Source organism: Schistocerca cancellata, chromosome 4 (genome assembly GCF_023864275.1).
Source record: "Schistocerca cancellata isolate TAMUIC-IGC-003103 chromosome 4, iqSchCanc2.1, whole genome shotgun sequence".
Classification (NCBI taxonomy): domain Eukaryota; kingdom Metazoa; phylum Arthropoda; class Insecta; order Orthoptera; family Acrididae; genus Schistocerca; species Schistocerca cancellata.
Window position 1 is genome coordinate 459,584,288 of NC_064629.1, and position 20,823 is coordinate 459,605,110.

At 38.2% G+C, this 20,823-nt stretch overlaps 1 protein-coding gene across 3 annotated transcripts in view; it reads right to left on the reverse strand.

Moving 5' to 3' along the window:
• LOC126183328 (uncharacterized) overlaps window positions 1-20,823 on the reverse strand; it is a 191,109-nt gene that overhangs the window by 134,469 nt on the left and 35,817 nt on the right. For all 3 annotated transcript variants that reach the window (XM_049925192.1, XM_049925191.1, XM_049925193.1), the window contains exon 2: window positions 5,037-5,162. The gene's annotated coding sequence lies outside the window, so the exon portion shown is untranslated. The remainder of the gene's footprint in view (window positions 1-5,036; window positions 5,163-20,823) is intronic.

Here is a 20,823-nt window from a genome sequence, read left to right on the forward strand (position 1 = left end):
CAACATCCTGAGAATGACTGATTGGCCATTAAAATCATAAACACCCGCTAAGGTTTCCTGAATCATATTTTCACTCTGCAGCGGAGTGTGTGCAGATGTAAAACTTCCTGGCAGATTAAAACTGTGTGCAGGACTGATATTCGAACTCGGGACCTCTGCCTTTTGTGGGCAAGTAGAGTACTTCTCCGTGAAAGGCAAAGGTCCCAAGTTCAAGTCTCAGTCCGGCACACAGTTTTAATCTGCCAGGAAGTTTCGCCCACTAAGATGTTTTACTACATTACGTCCTTTCCTACAGTAGATTTTGTTTGGGGGGGGGGGGGGGGGGGTTGAAAAGTGAAGATTACTGGGTAAAATGTATAACTTGCACCACTAACACTGCTAGTCTTTAACTAACAACAACACACTCATGAATGAGCTACACTTATAACTGTGGAGAACTAAATAGTCAACGAAGTTATGGCAGTTTTCTCAAAATGTAAAATAAACTGTTAGAAATTATTCAATCATTTCTGATAATACTATAAACATATCAACATATTGTTTGCGTATCCTCAATCATTCTTTTAAGGTACTAGACAAATGGCTTTAGAGACAATTCTACACAGAAATCATACAAAAGTAGAATAAATGGCACTTCATTAAATCCACAATGTCAGCTATTAGCCTGTCCACAATGTCAGCTATTAGCCTAAGTCCACAAGCCACCCGTTAAAAGCAGCAATGCAACCGTCTATAAGATGCTAAGAATTTTACAAGACACGAGGTGGAGGCCAACTGGCCCAGAATAATGTCCCACTTCCTACACATTCCCTCGCTAACATTAAGTTATGTAATTTCTGCAAGATGCTCAGTCTCTGCTGTACTCAGCTTGTCACAGTTTACAGTAAAGAAACACAGAAATCCCTCAATACTTGTACCTTTGTGAGGACACGAAAAAAGTTCTCGACCTAGAAGTGAAAGATCGTTTTAGGTGAAAAATTCAATTATTTTTCAACACATTTTGACCAATATTTTGCCAGTGAGGGGATTCCATTCCCACAGGTGTATTCTGAAAGGTCTGCAAAATACCGATGTATGACTGCAACATCCTCTCCACTGGATTCAAAATGGTTTCCAACAACACATTTCTTTCAGGGTGGAAACCAGCAGAAGTCAATGGGGGCTTCAACTACTGAACAGTGAGGATGTTCCAATGATGCACAATTCAAATTCCTCAGTTTTGTCAAAGCTCATTTGTGAGCAAGTTCACTGTTCTCATGACCAATGGGCAATTTCCTTTTGCTGTGACAAATATTAACCGTGGCCCACAATATCACACATCACGCCTCAATTGATGTTCCAATATGTCAAAAGGTTTTAGATGTTACTAGATTAAAACATTTGCTGATGTAAGTAATCCAGCAGCTGACGAGAGATATACCAAGAAAAACTTGTGATGGTTAAATGAAATCATAGTGCATTTAAAATTAGTTGCTACTTTTGACATTTGGCTCACCGAAGGTGACATGACGCTGTTGCTCAGTTAACACCAATGGTGAGGCGGCATTCCCTACCACACCGCCAGCAGTTCGGTTGGTAAAGCGCCCCTGTTGCCAAACCACAAATAAACAGTACCACGTGGTGTCACTCATTAAAGGCATCTACATTCATTAGCTCACATTGTGAAGTGATATTTTCTGGCATTGAAGTGTTCTACAGTCGTCAGGTATTCGTTTTGACACTGCATTAATAATAACAGTGCATCATGTCTGAACATGAGACTCGCAATATAAGTGGGCATCCAAGAATACGTTCACTGGCTGTGAAGATAATGTTCCATTGCAAAATATTCCTCTGAATTCAACGATGGTAATGGACAATGTGCAATATCACTCGGTTGTGATGGACAAAGGTCCAGCAATGCAGCGGAGGAAAGCAGTTATTTTTCTCAGGATACAAGAAATGTTCGGTTGGATAAAGTTGAACCTAGCTTGTGTAAGGCGAAGTTAATGGAACTTTTATTACTGTACAAACTAAAAACTCCACATTATCAAGTCATCAAAATGGCTATTGCTAAAGAGTGTAGTTTAAACAGGCTTCCTCCACAACACGCTCATTTAAATCAGACTTTTTTTTTGCCTAAACACACCAGAGTTTACAGGTTACAACTCACTAACATTCTAATGCAGTTGAAATTGTTGCAGAATCCTAAAACAGTGTATTATTAAACTAGTAACTGAGGCCAAGACTTGCCAACAGTTATGAGAAAACCCACTCTCAGTATAAAAATAAATGTGCAGGTTCTTCACTTATACTGTTGCAAAACCCACAGCAATTCTCGTTTCACAGTCTACTGATTGTCCTTAAAAATTACATTATTTCATTTTAAAAATATGTAGTTGACTGAATATTTCAGTAGGTATAGAAGTTTCACATATTAATCATATGGCAAAATACCCTTCTCTTTGCGTGCTACCATTTGCCTAAATCTTGTTTCGATATCTCAGACAAGATACGAGGGATTCATGAATATTTCATCCTGGCTTTTTCACTGGTGAGTGCGTTCGTGACAGAGCCCTTTACATACATTCCATTTCTCGACACTGATGATAGACAGCAATATCCTTCGAGGTTTAAACAACAATCTAAATTTCATATGCAGCAATGTATGGTCTAACATACACAAAATGCAATTCCATAGCGACCCTTATTTTTCACTGCAAACTTTAAGAATTTCTCGCAGTGGTTTAGCTAATACCGAAATATTGTAACAACTCTGACCATTAAAGAAATGATAGGTAATTCATGATGAAACTGATGAATGAAGCTATAAGATGTGTGAGACTCAGTTTATTACAGTATAGTTGCTTTAAAATTGTTAGAGAAAGACTGCAATCGGCCAGCTTGCGCAGCTGACAGGTTACGCGCCGAGCAGGCCTGGCATTATCGGGCGCCTGCTGAAGCGTTCAGCACATGCTGGCAACTATGCTTCCCTTCACTCGCTCCATACTGAACTGTCGAAAGTCGCGACTACTTTTAAATGCACTATAAGTCACTAACAGTACTCAATATCTCTCCTCCCCCCTCCCCAATAAAAATAAATAAATATCTCAAGGCACTGAGATTCATTACTGTATCTGAGCATATGTACTTTCATATTTTGCTGGACAATTTATTTTCAACAAGTGTTAAGACCAGTAGTACTCTTGATGAAAAGTTTTACCATGTGCATCTGCACTGCAGGGAATATATAAAAAAAAAAAAAAAAACAGTAATCTTCTCACTAATTTGCTGGGAAACTTGCCTATCTTATATTTTTAAAAATTCATATTTACCACAATCTTCCCAGTAGTTTCATTTTCAACCATTCTTCTCAATGTAAACTATAATTTTATCTGGAAACTGGTGACATTATTGTGACCATTTTGAAGATGTGAGAATTTAAGTACAGATCTTGTATACTTAATATAATTTATGCTAGTTTTATTCAGACACTGTGCACTACAATACTATGGCATTTTGCTGTACGCACATTATTATTTAAACTCTCAAATTATGTGATAGGCCTTCTGAAGAAGGGCACTAAGTGCCCAAAACTGGTAAAGAATTTTTTTATGTAACTGGTTACTTATTATTTCATTATAGATGACTACAGTTGCTGAAGATAGATAAAATACTAATTTTGTATATTTGTTTACTACATGTACTTTTGTATATGCACACACAATACAACAGTTACAAAAAAAAAAAGCAATATCAACAGTTAAGACACACACATCAAGCAAACTTACACAGATCAGTGTGAAGCACCAAAGAAACTGGTATAGGAATGTGTATTCAAATACAGAGATATGTAAACAAACAGAATACAGCACTGTGGTCAGCAACACCTATATACGACAACAAGGGACTGGCACAGTTGTAAGATCGGTTACTGCTGCTACAATGGTAGATTATCAAGTTTAAGTGAGTTTGAACATGGTGTTATAGCTGGCGCACAAGTGATGAGACACATCGTCTCTGAGGTAGCTATGAGGACGGGATGTTCCCATACGACTATTTCACGAGTGTACGGCAAACATCAGGAGTCAGGTAAAACATCAAATCTCTGACATCACTGCGGCCGGAAAAAGATCTTGCAACAAAGGGACCAACGACGATTGAAGAGAATCATTTAATGTGACAGAAGTGCAACCCTTCCGCAAACTGGTGCAGATTTTAATGCTAGGCCATCAACAAGTGTCAGCATGTGAACCATTCAACGAAACATTTGGAGCTGAAGATCCACTCGTGTACCTTTGATGACAGCATGACACAAAGCATTACGCCTCGCCTGGGCCTGTCAACACCGACATTTTACTGTTCATGATTGGAACATGTTGCCTGGTCACAGGAGTCTCGTTTCAAATTGTATCGAGCAGATGGACGTGTACAGATATGGAGACAACCTCATGAATCCATGGACCCTGCATGTCAGCAGGGGACTGTTCAAACTTTTGGAGGCTCTGTAATGATGTGCAGCATGTGCAGTTGGAGTGATATGGGGGCCCCGATATGTCTGGATACGCCTCTGACAGGTGACACGTACGTAAGCATCCTGTCTGATCACCTGCATCCATACACATCCACTGTGCATTCTGATGGACTTGAGCAATTCCAGCAGGACAATATAACACCCCACATGTCCAGGATTGCTACAGAGTTTATACACTACTGCCGGCCACCAAAGTCCCTAAACATGAACATTATTGAGCATATCTGGGATGCATTGCAATGTGCTGTTCAGAAGAGATCTCCACTCTCTTGTACTCTTATGGATTTGTGGACAGCCCTGCAGGATTCATGGTGACAGTTCCCTCCTGCACTACTTCGGACATTAGTCAATCCATGTCATGTCATGTTGCGGCACTTCTGTGTGCTCGCGGGAGCACTACACGATATTAGGCAGGTGTACCAGTTTCTTTGGCTCTTCAGTGTAATAAAGGCTTTTGTGGTATATCTACTGGAATCATGTTATCTGGAATGAATGTTAACGTGACTAAAAGTTGAGCACTTACCTTCCACTCCTGCAATGTCCCTCTGATGTTGAAACATCAGCATGCAATTAGTGGTTCTGAAGAATGTGCCAGTCATCACAATGCTTTGAAAGAGTTGCATCTTTGAAGGTGATTTCCAAGGCAGTCCTTAAAAAAATTAAATCAAGATTGTGTCAAAAATTTAACTTGACGGTTACAAAGCAAGAAAAATCTAAGAATCTATGTAGTATAACTGTACAGTACCATAAGTAGTATGCAGGCCTATATGCACCCTGATCATCATCATAATTATTAAGCCTTACAATTCATGAAAAAGTTGAAACAGTAACAACCTTAATCAAAAAATGAGGAACAGTAATCTTCTAAGCATTTCATATTTCATTTTCAAATTGAGTTCCATGCCCTTCTCCTAACCATCTATACCACCTCTTACGTCCCACTGAAATCAAAATTATTAAACATTGCTCCACCTTTCCTTTCCCAACTCAACCATGGTAGAAACGAAATTCCTATACATGCCAAGTAATTATCAATGAAACACAAAAGAATACAATTGAATCTTTGGGGAGCTCTATATACCAGTTGCGATCAAAAAGTAAAGAGAATTTTTGTAGTTCTTGAAGACACTTTATGTATTCATCAACTTCAACTGTGTCTCTTCAAAGTAATCCCCCCTCAGATATAATACACTTGTGCCAGCACTTTTTCCAATCTTGAAAGCACTTCTGCAGCTCTTTTTACTATGGTGTTCAGCTCCTTCAGCAATTCTGTTTTTATCTCATCAATGGTGGCAAAACAGTGTCCTTCCATGGTTCTCTTCAGCCTCGGGAATAGAAAGAAGTCACAGGGGGCCATGTCTGGCTAATATGGTGGCCGAAGCAGCATAACAGAGGGGATTTTTTTTTTTTTTTTTTTTTTTTTTGCCACAAAAAAATCACGAACAAGCACTGAGGTGTGACTGCAGCATTATCATTATGCAATTTCCACAAGTGGTTTTGCCACAATTCTGGTCGTTTTCTTTGGATTTCTTAATACAAATGGTGCGTAACTTTTGGGTAGTATTCCTTATTGACTGTACGACCATATGGCTGGAACTCATGATGCACTATCCAATTGTAGAGTAGAACCTTCACATGTGATCGAGCTTGTTGAATTTTTTTTGGTCTTGGCTTTTCAGGCAGTTTCCACTGGGACGACTTGGCCCTGGTTTTGACATCATACCCATATTCCCACATTTCATCACCTATTCTAACCTTCTTTAGAAGTTCTAGATCACTGTCGACTTCACTCGGAAATTCCTGAGTGATGTCTATGCAACAACCTTTTTGGACAAAAATTCAACAATTTGAGAACAAACTTTGCTGCCGAATGTTTCATTCCCAAAAATCCAAAAAAATTGCTTGGCATAAGATAAAGGATATGTTAACATCAACAGCAACCTCTCTGGTGGTGGTTAGGCAAATTTTCAGAACAATTTTCTTTACTTCTTCCACACTGTTGTCACTAATAGATGTGCTTGGGTGTCCCAGGTGGTCATTGTATTCAATGTCTTCTCGACCCTCTTTGAAATATTTATATTACTCATAAACTCCTTTCTTACTGATAGTAGATTCACCAAAGGCCACAGTCAACTTTTCGAATGTGGTGCTGCACTTTATTCCATTACTCAATTATTTTTTGAAAGTAAAAATTTGCCAAGTACTCAAAAAATGTATAATCTTTGCAAGTATCAACAATAAACCAATTATTCGAAACAGCTGAAAATGCAAACATACATCAGGAACATGTGCACCAACAAGACAAAAAAACTTTTGAAAATCAAATGTATAAAAAGCCCTCAATGTTAAAAAACTTTTGTTACTTTTTAATCATACCTGGCATTCATGGTTACCAATATGACATTCTACAAAGAGGGACATGGTGACACAAATACTTGTGTATGTATCTGTAATCATACTGGAAACATAGCAGTAATTACTTCACATTGGACACAACTTTTTCGATTCCAAGCAGAAAGCTATAAAACAAAAAGATTCCTCAATGATCATATGCTTTCACTGACTCCTTCAAAGACCTCTAGCTTGAGTACTTTCTACAGTACAGAATCTAGGTTCATGTTAGGACAGAAGGAAAGGCCAATGCAATGATAATAGACTTGAGTTGTACTATATTTTCAAGAACATCAATGTCCTCTGTTAAGGATACAGGGTACTTTTCAGGCTCAATATTATGTAAAAATCAACACCTATTTCTTTCAGGCAACATTTATAATGTATATGTTTCACAGATTATTTGTTGATATCAGGTAATGCAGCACACTTTCTAAACAAATTACAAGTATTTTGAATATTTTAGAAACTGCTTAGGGTTATTAAGTAAATTACAAAGAAATTGATGCTTTTTTTTCCCAAAATGCTTCCTCAAATGGCGGTACCATTTAATCCAATATTATACATTTTAAGGAGACCAAATTTTTACCAGATATGCGTGACATGATGGCTGAGGTACTAGACCACCTATTATGTATATTACAAGGATAAAAAAATATCACATCTTACATTTTAATTTTTATAAAATTAGTAAAAATGTTATTTTTTCTACAATTTAATTGATTCTGCAATAAAGCTTAGGTCTACTGCGTAAGTAAGGACTATTGCAAGTTAAGATAAAAAATTAGATCAATGCTTTATAAACTCTGGGAAATATTTGTGCCTGAATTCTGAAAAATACAACTAGCGGGAAATTGTGAATGAAGATATGAGTTCAATTAAACTTTGCCTCAGAACATTTCTGAAGCATAGTCTTCATCCTGCAGCATTTCTTCATTTTCAAGCTTCCTCTTGGCTTTCCTTTTAGCACTTCTTGCTTTTTTGGTAACTTGACAAGCGAATCTTTCAGCTTCATGGACCCGTTGTCTGTCATACGCAAGCAATTGATCTTCTGTATTAGAGCCACATTTTATGCCTAAATTTCTCAGGACTTCCAAACTTTCCTATCACTCCATCATTGAAACATATCACTGCATCTAGCACACCAACTTTTAAAGTATTTAGTCCTACAAAAACATCCTTGGGTAGTCTTTCCCATATGGAATGGTTGAAACTTTCATTTGTATTCTGAGTGCCCCCATGAAGACATTTACTAAGCAAAACAGGGTTACTCAGGTCTCTAAAAATTGGTTTTATTTCATTCATAACAGGCTCAGTAAGAGAATGCTTATGATGGTATATTTGACCACTTTCTTTTGCTTTTGGGTAACCACACCAAATATCTGCTCCTTTAGGGCAAAGTCTGTGAACAGGGTGGTCATCTGTGGCCCATAAAGCTTTTCTCATTGCTGTAACTCCATTCAGAGGTGCAGTTCATCTAATGGCCAGTCCATAATAACTCTGGTCTATTTCAGTTTCTGTCAATCTGCCTCGGCCAGACATAGATTTTCCATCAGATAGCAACTTTCCTTTCATTTCTCTTCATAGCTTCCTCAATCTAGCACCCACCCTCTTTTGCACATGTCCACAACACTCCAGTTTTGTTACCAAGGTATCACCATAAACATTGAACTCATTAATTTTATTGAAAGCTTTAGAGTCCCCATCGCCTAGGTACTTCGTATATCTAACGTTATAAATGGGCACTGACCTATGAACTATTTGTAGAGCTCTATCACACTCCATACCTCCACTGTAACCATCATAATTCTTAGAACACTGATTTTCAATATGTCCTTCAGTGTTACCATGGCAGGTGTGGCAGTCCTTAAATAAATAAGCACGCAACATCAACAACTCTTTCATCCTCCAGAGAAGTAGCACTTACAACACCATTCAAAGAACGATATTCTCGAAGTTGCCATAGCCCATCAAGTGCAACAGCAATCTTCCTGGTTCCACTAATATTTACAGTTTCTTCTACTGCACATTTCATAAATGCTTTAGAAAAAACTGTCAAGGCACCTAAAAGTATTTTTATGAACTTGCTGTACCTACTGGGAGGATGAGGAAGGTCCATTGAACCACAAAACATTTAAGCAGCCTATTTTTCTTTTCCTACTGCACGCATTGAATACACTAACTTCAAATTCACATCATATGAATAATGCGCAATGTTCGAAGTCATTTTTGAGGTAAATTTATTGCAAGATCTACACAGAACAACTAATTTTGATGCTAAACCCTTCCTGCTACTTTGTTGTTCAGTTATTTCCAGACAGCCTGCACAATCAAATTGTTTACATTTCACCACTTCCTTTATCAAAGAAGATAAGATGCCCGCATCACCAACAATAAATCCACTACAAACAGCGTCACTGTTAACATAAAAATTTTGAATCACCGGGAAGCGTGCCATGGTGGAGTTTCTTCCCTGAAGAACTGATACATAGGTTACTTTCAACAGTGTGGCTTGCTTAGTTTGTGAACTGGATAACATGGAATTTCCTTTAATTGAATTTCTTGATGTGTGGTATAGTTTGTATTTATTGCACACTAAAGGATATGTACTTCCACAAATACACTCCTGGAAATGGAAAAAAGAACACATTGACACCGGTGTGTCAGACCCACCATACTTGCTCCGGACACTGCGAGAGGGCTGTACAAGCAATGATCACACGCACGGCACAGCGGACACACCAGGAACCGCGGTGTTGGCCGTCGAATGGCGCTAGCTGCGCAGCATTTGTGCACCGCCGCCGTCAGTGTCAGCCAGTTTGCCGTGGCATACGGAGCTCCATCGCAGTCTTTAACACTGGTAGCATGCCGCGACAGCGTGGACGTGAACCGTATGTGCAGTTGACGGACTTTGAGCGAGAGCGTATAGTGGGCATGCGGGAGGCCGGGTGGACGTACCGCCGAATTGCTCAACACGTGGGGCGTGAGGTCTCCACAGTACATCGATGTTGTCGCCAGTGGTCGGCGGAAGGTGCACGTGCCCGTCGACTTGGGACCGGACCGCAGCGACGCACGGATGCACGCCAAGACCGTAGGATCCTACGCAGTGCCGTAGGGGACCGCACCGCCACTTCCCAGCAAATTAGGGACACTGTTGCTCCTGGGGTATCGGCGAGGACCATTCGCAACCGTCTCCATGAAGCTGGGCTACGGTCCCGCACACCGTTAGGCCGTCTTCCGCTCACGCCCCAACATCGTGCAGCCCGCCTCCAGTGGTGTCGCGACAGGCGTGAATGGAGGGACGAATGGAGACGTGTCATCTTCAGCGATGAGAGTCGCTTCTGCCTTGGTGCCAATGATGGTCGTATGCGTGTTTGGCGCTGTGCAGGTGAGCGCCACAATCAGGACTGCATATGACCGAGGCACACAGGGCCAACACCCAGCATCATGGTGTGGGGAGCGATCTCCTACACTGGCCGTACACCACTGGTGATCGTCGAGGGGACACTGAATAATGCACGGTACATCCAAACCGTCATCGAACCCATCGTTCTACCATTCCTAGACCGGCAAGGGAACTTGCTGTTCCAACAGGACAATGCACGTCCGCATGTATCCCATGCCACCCAACGTGCTCTAGAAGGTGTAAGTCAACTACCCTGGCCAGCAAGATCTCCGGATCTGTCCCCCATTGAGCATGTTTGGGACTGGATGAAGCATCGTCTCACGCGGTCTGCACGTCCAGCACAAACGCTGGTCCAACTGAGGCGCCAGGTGGAAATAGCATGGCAAGCCGTTCCACAGGACTACATCCAGCATCTCTACGATCGTCTCCATGGGAGAATAGCAGCCTGCATTGCTGCGAAAGGTGGATATACACTGTACTAGTGCCGACATTGTGCATGCTCTGTTGCCTGTGTCTATGTGCCTGTGGTTCTGTCAGTGTGATCATGTGATGTATCTGACCCCAGGAATGTGTCAATAAAGTTTCCCCTTCCTGGGACAATGAATTCACGGTGTTCTTATTTCAATTTCCAGGAGTGTATATGTAGCTCTTGGGCAACAAACATTCAGTAACACGTGAACAAACTGCTTCAGAGAAACAAAAGTAAATAAGCAAAGATAATGATTTACAGACATTAGAAACCTGCACTGTTACCAACAAATACAATGTATCATACGAATAATCACTGGAAACAGAAAGTTCACAGTTCTTTTCAAAATACTAGGTTTCTTCTTCTTCTTCTTCTTCCGATTGTGCCTTTTCCCGCAACTACACAGGGTGGCATGGTTAACCGGATTTGCCAATTTTAGTTGAAGGGGTGGCCGGATGCCCTTCCTGCCACCACCCGGTACCCCCCGGGACGGAATTACTGTACCCAAAGTGTCTGTGACTAGTGTAATCCATGGAATAGTGCGAAATTGTTCAGATGTCTGCAAGCTGTGTAACTGATGCGGGACATGGGGACCAGGCCAGTATTCATGTAGGGGGATGTGGAAAACCGCCTAAAAACCACATCCAGGCTGGCCAGCACATCAGCCGTCGTCATTAATACGATGGGCGGATTTGATCTGGGGCTGGTGCGCCTATCCGATTCCAGGAAGCAGCGCATAAGTGCTCTCGGCTAACCTGGTAGGTCAAAATAATACTGGTTTCTGTAACCGAAATAAAGCAGGCATGGTGGCATACATGACTGTAACTTTAAAATTTGGTAGATATAGGTCATTTTTTATTTGAAACCCTATAACGTATATATCAATGTAATCAGGAAAGACTATAGAATTTAATACATTCATTAAAAAAAATCGATTTTTCCACCATTTATAAGTACCCTGCATCCTTAAAATGGTTTGGTTTCCTCCGGTGAATGAACACAAATATGATAAAATGTTATCTGTACACAGAATGAGAAAAAGGTGCAGGGGCCCCTACATACAAGCCACATTATTCTAACCATTAATGGAACCACACAGCACCAAATACAGAAATCGTAGAGATATTAAATTATGTATAATCAAAAACAGGGAGTCTTTGTAGCCAAGTCAAGGGGTGACTGTAATGGAACAGACATAGCATATGTCATCACAGGTTGTAATCATTCCATTTCATCAAATCACATTTCTATCAGTTCTGTAGCCCTGCATACAAGTGTGCCAATTTATTGTCTATATTTGATGAATGTTTGCAAGGGGTCTGCTTCTTTATTATCAACAATAAAATCTGCACTAGTCTGGTGGGGTGTCATACATGCCTTGAAATATATTAAGTTGTACAGGGCAGCTAGTTGGTGTCATTTCATTTTTTCCTTGTGTGTATGTTTCCATTTTGCAACCTAAATTACAACAATGGACCACCAGTGAGGCTGGCTGGTTAACCATGGAGAACCTGAAATTCTTCTACTGCCTCACACACCATGAGGCCAGTAAAGTAATTCTTCAGTGTAAGACAAGCTTGTGTATTTAGTTGTAAATTTGTATCTCCTACCAATGTGTTGAGCCATGTGTGTTGTAAATATGTAAAGCACAGCAAGTGCACAATCTGAGACTTATGGAATGTGAGGACAAATAGGATGCCGATGTTGGTGGGAATTAAAATGATTTGTTGTCAAACATCAGAGTGATAACAAGCACAATAATGACATGGAATATGAAGGTGGTACTGAAGGTGAAATGAGTACAAACTCTGCAGAAGAAAATGAAATTTCAGACTGTTTGACAAAAAAACATGGCAGTACTAAATGGAGTATGGAAGTACCACCTAGAAATAAAAGAACAGTCGCCTATAACACTGTAGAGAATACAACTGTCTTATCAGAAATGAGTCAAGAAACCACAAAATACTTTAAAAAGCATTATTTGTGTGTGTTTTGTACTGATCATATATTGGGGATTGTGGTCACAAACACTAACAAATACAGTGACACAGTATCCCCAGTGAGCATGATAAATATTAATCAAAAAGGAAAAGCCTGGCTGAAATAAAAGCTTGTAGCAGATTGATATAATTGGCTAGTGCAAATAAATCAAATGCACTAAAGCAAGATTATTTACTGGCTAATGGACTGTAATAGATATGTTTACATGTATGATGACATTACAATGCTTCAGATTTCTCCTTCAGTATCTTCAGTTCAATGATGAACAGAAGAGAACATAAAGATCTAAAATACATAAATTGGCACCAATCTGACATCTTTTTGATCATAATGTTACCAAATACAATCCACATTATTCAGCTGGAGAAATGGCAAATATTGTTAAAAACCTTGAAAAATTTAGAGAATATTGTGCCTTTTGATAGTATATAGAAAGCAAACCAGGACGTACAATCCCGCCTCCGGCCATCCTGATTTAGGTTTTCCGTGATTTCCCTAAATCGCTCCAGGCAAATGCCGGGATGGTTCCTTTCAAAGGGCATGGCCGACTTCCTTCCCCGTCCTTCCCTAACCCGATGAGACTGATGACCTTGCTGTCTGGTCTCATTCCCCAAACAACCTAACCCAACCCAGGACGCACAGGATTAAAATTTTTGATCTTAGAGATTTTAAAATTTTCTACACACAAAATGTGAAAATATAAGCTGAGAAGTAACCTGAGTGGCTGAAGCAACTCGGTAATGCCGCCACTGCTATACTGGAGAGAGGACAATTTCACCCATGTGTGGTTCAAAGAACCATAATCTAACATTCCTAGGAACAATAGTGAAGTACAAGAGCATCCTAATTCATATCAAGAATGGACCTATACCAGTATGTTCCTGCTTTAAAAATTAATAATCAAATGAGGAATGGTTACATAGCTCATTTTGGCAATGGATAATGATGATAAAATTCATAAACATCAGGACAGCCAAGAAGACTAGAAATGATGACCACACTTGACACAAGATAGTTCAGATACAGCAGAGCAATTGCATTCTACCTACTATGTTGCGTAACTCAAGAAGGTGGCCTCTAACTGTATTCTACGCTCTTCTAAATATTGCTGGAATTAACACCCTGATAATATCTGCAAGCATTACAGGAACTAATATTTCAACATTCTTGCAACTAATCTCATGAAAGAACATCACCAGGAACACGCCGACATGAGCTACCATCTTCCCAGAAAACTTAAGTCAGCAGTAAATGCTCCAGTATGAAAACTAAAAGACAAACATTGAAAACATCAATGTGGTTGCATCATTTGCCCTCGTTCAGAAGAAAGAAAATGAGGTTCCTATTTAAAAAAATCTTGTGCTTAGGCCATGTTGATCCCAAGTGTTAAGCATGTCCTTTTCTGAAACGTAAGTTAGTGAGTAACCATTGAACTAAGTTGTGCAATTTCAATTATTCGCATGTATTTAGTCCTAAATCACAGTACTGTTACTTCTATATTTTTTTTAATTATTCAAGCACAAAAATTAGAGTAAAGTACACTTTAAACTATGTACTTATTTTTTAGCACAAAAATGACAGAAATGTTGATTTCAAACTCTTATTTTTATTACAGCCAAGACTTAAAAATAAATAGTTTCAGGGTATTTCAATAAAATTATATGGTACATATATTCATGTTATCCACCTCTGTATTTGAGGTCATTAACGCATGCTTATGCTTTTGGAGGGGGGGGGGGGGGGGGGCAACAAATCTTTCTATGTAAGAGAGAGGTTCTCACAGAATATCATACACTACGAGAGTAGGCACACAATGAATAGAAAGGTATCTTCTTGCCATAATTACACAAAAAGATGCCAAATCATTATGTTTTAGCTGATTCACAAACCAATATTTGTTTTACATTATCAACAGACCATAACATTCCCATCCCCTCTACTTTCGGTCATTCTGTTGCATCCATTCAGTAATTAGATATACTAAACAACAAGAGCCACCAGTGTATTATTTTAAGTGTGTGTTATATGCTACATAGTGGCATTTATGGTGTTTTTGTTTGTATGTTTCAGCTGTAATGTTGTTTGTGTTCAATAATATGCCGTTTCATTTAAATACCGAAAATTGCAACAATATTGTTATTGTTAGTGAAGAGCAGTACATTAATAAAACATTGCAGTTATTTTCGGAAAACGATATTACAGAAATTGGCATGGATTTAACAAAAAAGGTACAAGCCGAGTTAAAAAAGCTATTGAAGAGGACTTTCTTCCTCTTCACAGAAAAAGAAAAAATACGCTGCTCAGTCATGAATCCGAAAGCTCCACAACTTAGATCCCAGTTTAAGGTACATAAGGAAAATTGTCCTGCTACAGTAATTGTGAATTCTAGAAACAGTCCTTTATGCAAAATTACTAAAATGTTCGATAAAATCTTAAAAGATTCTTTCGTGTTCGAGGATAAGTTTTCAATCACTAATAATTCAGCTTTGATAAATGAAATTAAGGATAAACCTATCGCTGACATGGCCCGCCTAGTATCTCTAAACATTAAAAACCTTTACGCGAATGTGCCAGTAAATGAGGCCATTAAGGTCATCCAAGAAAATTTGCTTAAGTACAAAACACTGTCTCAGCAAGAAACAGTCGAATTCATCGAACTGTTAGAATTTGTTCTGAAATATAATTATTTTTCTTTTAACAATAAATTTTATATGCAAAAAGATGGACTGGCTATGGGTTCCAGTATATCTGGAACCATAGCAGGCATCTTTTTAAATCATTTGGAAAAAAGACTCCTCGTTAACCCGCAACATCCTGTGGATAAAGTTGTATATTACAAATGCTATGTAGATAATACGCTGCTTCTTATTGATGGACAAGAAAAAGAAGTTGCAGAAATAGTAAATAAATTTAACGAGTTACACGGTAAAATTGAATTCACTGTGAAAGAAGAGAAAAATGGTGAACTGCAATTTCTCGACCTAAGTATTAGGAAACAAAATGGTAGGCATGTTTTTAAAATATTTAGGATACCAACCACAACTGATGTGTTGATACAAAATAATTCCTGTCATCCGAATAGCAAGAAACTTTCTGCTTTTAGATCTTTGATAGATAGAGCCTTTAGAGTCCCTACGAATGAAGAAGACAGAATGACTGAGCTCAACATCGTGAAACAACTAGCCAGAGCTAACAGATATCACCAAAATGTTGTCAATAAATTAATACGACAGAAACAGCACGCGAATGCAAGGAAGAATACTGCAAATAATATTACGAGAGTCACAATACCATACTTTGGTGATATTTCGCAAAAAGTGGCTAAAATTTTCAAACCTTTTAAAGTTGATACCACTTTTCAGACCAATAATACGCTGCGGTTTAAACTAAGAAATAATTTACAGCAGGAAAGCGATAAATATGAGAGAGCTGAAGTCTATAAAATTCAGTGTAACACGTGCCACACAAGCTATGTAGGCCAAACTGGTAGTATGTTACAAAGAACATAGCGACGCTTTCCGGCTTAATAATTTCGGAAAGTCAGCTGTAGCCATGCATATTAGGGAAAAGGGACACTCCATGTTGGGAATAGATCAGGATCTCGTTATTTTACATAGACAGGACAAAGGCTGGATCTACAAGAACAGCTGGAAATTATGATACATAGCGTGGATAATCAGAACACACTGAATGAACAGCTAACTGGTGATACAAATAACTTTTTCAAACATTTCACTGGTTTCTTTTAGTAACTAAATTTTTAGCAATTGGCAGGATACCATCATTTCATGAGGTCCTTGGAACATGTATACGTTATCTGTTTGCATAGACATCTCTGTGACTTCCTTGTTTACTTGCGCCCGAGCTCACTCGCATTTCAATGTCGTGTTTGGCTACGTGGTGTGTGGTATCAACGAAGATGCATGGGCGGTTTACGATGATAGAGGAGAAAGCCATGTGGTTAGATGTTGAACACCATAGGCGACACCACTTTAGAGTTTTTATATTTTGATGACTGTGTGGAGATGCACCTTGGAAGACACGGCTGCAACAAGGGAAGTAGCCACGATGTTTTAATTTTATTATTAATTTTATTGTGCCTGGTGCATGTTCCATTTTAGCGAGTTTTAACAGGTTCTTTTACTTTTTATTATTCTGATGATGGAAGCTTGACTTCTGAAACGCGTCAATCTTAGTGTTTTACACTATAAACAAATGGTTGAGCCGATATATTTTTTAACATTGACATTCACAACCACAACCTCTCATCCAGTATGGATAAAATCAAAGAACTTTCCTGAAAATTTTCACTGCACTTTGCCTGGCCACAAGTGGATGTTTGCAGTAAGTGTGAGGAGCTAGAAGTTGAAATAAAAAGTTCAGATTTACACAAATCTGCCAAGGGAGCAGCTGTTAGTGAACTTACACATCTCAGTAAGAAATTTTATTCTAAAATGAAAGAAATGCAGGAAAAATGTAAAGAACAAGATGCTTTACTTGCAGTATGGTACAATTTTATGCAGAAAATTTCTTTACCAAATGTGCAAGTGCTGAAAAAATTTTATATGTACCTGTGGGCGAACATATTTAGCATTCGTAGCCTTAAAGATAAAAAGGCACATTTTCATTCATATCATGAAGGGACTTTGCCGTAAATTTCCATATGAGTTAAGGTCTGCTTCATTATATCCAGACTAAGTGAAAAAACAGTATTTTTTCACGCAACTACAGGGGTCAAAATAGAAGTTATATAGTTATTCGACTTTTGGATGCAATTACTCAGTTGGGAATGTTTCGTAAGATCATTCACTATTTCTCACAGTGAGATCATTCATTACCTTCATCTGACAGTGACTTTGATGTACTGAAATGCCAAGTTCAGACTGGATGTATGTCCAAACATAATATGTCGTCTTAATTAACCAAGCACGCATAAACAATACATTTGCTGTAAGCAAAGTCCCTCCTAATAATTTTCTTAACTATTTTTAGTGTCTACACTGGCAATGACATTACTCAGCACATATTTTAACCTGGCACTGGATGTGCAACATTGCCACACACAAAGCATACAATGAGGAAAGTCCCATTAATACAAGAGTAGTCCAAGACTTTCAAAAAGTGACACAATACATTCCTAAAGAACACAGTTAATTCTATAAAGATGTATACTGAACTGCCCGAGGAATCTTGTGACAAAGAATGTGCTGAGGATTAAGTTTGAGAAGATGATGCTGTATGTATCACGTGTTCTATCTTTAGCTTTGGAGGTTCATTTTGAAATATTTACTGTAAGACTGGAACATCTCTCTATTAAGCTGTAGTAATGGTTGCTCAACCAGCCTTGCTTGTTTAATGTTAAGTTATTTCATCTTATAGTACTTTCGGTTAAGTTGGATTTGACTGTCTACTAGTTTACAAAAATACTTTATGTTATACTCTTCTTTAGTCCATTGTATACATTTTTTTTATATTTTACTGGGATTACACTACATTAATACTTGTTCCATAGATCATGAAAACAATATTTCATAATAATGTTAACTGTCAGTTTAACATAAGGTTTTTTACAGGATGTAACTTTTTTTTTTTTTTACTATTTCATATCTAAAATTTTACCTACTGAGTAGAAAAACTTGTCATTTTGAAATTCTTAAAATTTGTTTTAAATTAGCTAGTTGGCTACCTGTCAGACTTTTAATGCTATATGGTAAATGACCAAAGATGTCTGAGGCAGCGTAATTCACACTTTACGTGACAAAGTCAATTCTAACCCAGGGCAGTGAAGATCACCATTTCTTGTAGTGTTGTAGCTATGCACCTTGTTATTATTTTTGAATTGGGATCAGTTATTAATAACGAATTTTGTAAGTGAATATATGTATTGTGGAGGTACTGTGAATATCCCTTGTTCGTTAAATAAATGTCTGCAAGGTGATCTTGGGTCGGTTCCAGCTATTATTCTGATTACATGCTTTTCTGCAATGAATACTTTTTCTCTTAATGATGAATTACCCCACAATGTGATGCCACATGAAAGTAGTGAATCACAACAGACACAGTAGACTAATTTACTGATATGTTTAGCACCAAAATTTGTAATATTGCTGATAGCATAAGTAGCTGAATTCAAACATTTCAGCTGATGCTGAACTCAAACATTTCAGCAGATAATCAATGTGTTTTAAAAAGCCCTGTTTCAGTGAGCAACTACATATGTGGCCGAGAATCCTACTTATCTGTTGGGGACAAGCTTTTAGAACTCTGTTGGAAATTCCATCAATTCCATGTGACAGTTTACTTTTGAGTGAATTTATTATTTTCCTAATTTCAGTAGATGTGGGTTGAATTTCAATTTTATCAAATTGCATAAGTATTGCTTCTTCCATATAAGTCTTGCATTTTCTAATGAACAACTGGATCCTATTTTTTCTACAACACTTAAGAAATAATTATTAAAAATATTTTGTACTTCTGACTTTTTGTTAACAAATGTTTCATTGAGTTTGATAGAAATACAGTCTTCCTGTACTCTCAGTTGTCCTGTTTCCCTTTTAACAGTATTCCAAATCGTTTTAATTTTAATATCTGAGGTGCTAATCTTGGACATAATGCACATCCTTCTGGACTTTTTAATAACTTTTCTCAATAAAGTGCAGTAGTTTCTATAAGTTTGACTGTTTATGGATCATTACTCCTCCTAGCTATGAGATACATTTCCCTTTTGGGTTAGAAGATATTTTTATCCTTTTAGTAAGCCATGGCTTTCTAGATGGTTTCCTACAATTATGTTTCACTGTTTTCTTTGAGACACTGTTTTCAAATATACTCACAAAGCTATCATGAACTAGGTTAAATTTTTAATTCGCATCATGTTCCCTGTACACCTCATTCCAGTCTAACTGTCACAAGCTTTCCATAAAATTTGCAATTGTTAAATCGTTAATTGAATGCTTTACTCTGGAGGACTCTCTTGTATTACTGTATGAAGCTACGTCATATACTGTAACGAGCTGTGCATCATGATCAGAAAAACCGTTCTTAACAGGAAAAATTTATTTGATTAAATTTCTCTTGGTATATAAAAACACTGTCTATCAGCATGCTGCTTTCCTTTACTACCCGAGTACAAAAATCAATAACTGATGTCAAATTGAAAGAACCAAGTAATACTCCATGATCATTCTTTCTATCAGACTCTTCAGAAAATCTACACTGAAATCCCTACAAACAATAATTTGTTTCCCTCTGTCTGACAGCACAACAAAGAATCCATGTTTTTCAAAGACAGCTGAAAATGTCCAAATGGGGACTTAGACACAGCTACAATTACTAAAGTACCATTATTTAGTTTAATCTCACAGGCACATGCTTCTATATGTTGCTTTACACAAATTTTTTTAGTTTCTACATTTTTCACACAATGATAAATTGTAACATACATGGCAACTCCTCCTCTCTCAATAGTGGCTCTACTTACACATGCTGAAACCTTATATACACCTACATTTATCTTTTCCATACCAGTGACTATATGACGTTCAGTCAGGCATAGTACATCTATTCCACCCTCAGTTTCTAAACCTTCGAATCAAACAAGAAGCTGATCTACTCTGTTTTTTAATGCCCTGATATTCTGATGCAATATACTAACATCATTTTTACTGTACTCTTATGAGAATCTTGTGACATTTTAACACCTCTAGTACCTGCCTGCCCGAGCTTCTCATTACGCATAATTTCATTCAATGTTGAATCATTGGATGCTGATCTTGGGCTAAAGAAGAGATACTCTCTTGAGTTTCAGTGCCCTTCCTTAAAGATTTTGCTATCATCTTGGCCAGTTTGCCCTTCCCTTTCCTACTGAAATAAAGGCCTTACCTTGTGAAGCTCCACTTACCAACAGTATCAACAGCAACCAAATCCTTGCCTGACAAAACAGCTGCCCAAAGCAGCTGATCTAACTCCATACTGACCCTCCTGACAGAGATGTTCAACTGGGGCCAATCATACCGCAAAAAGCAAGAACCAAGCCAACATTTG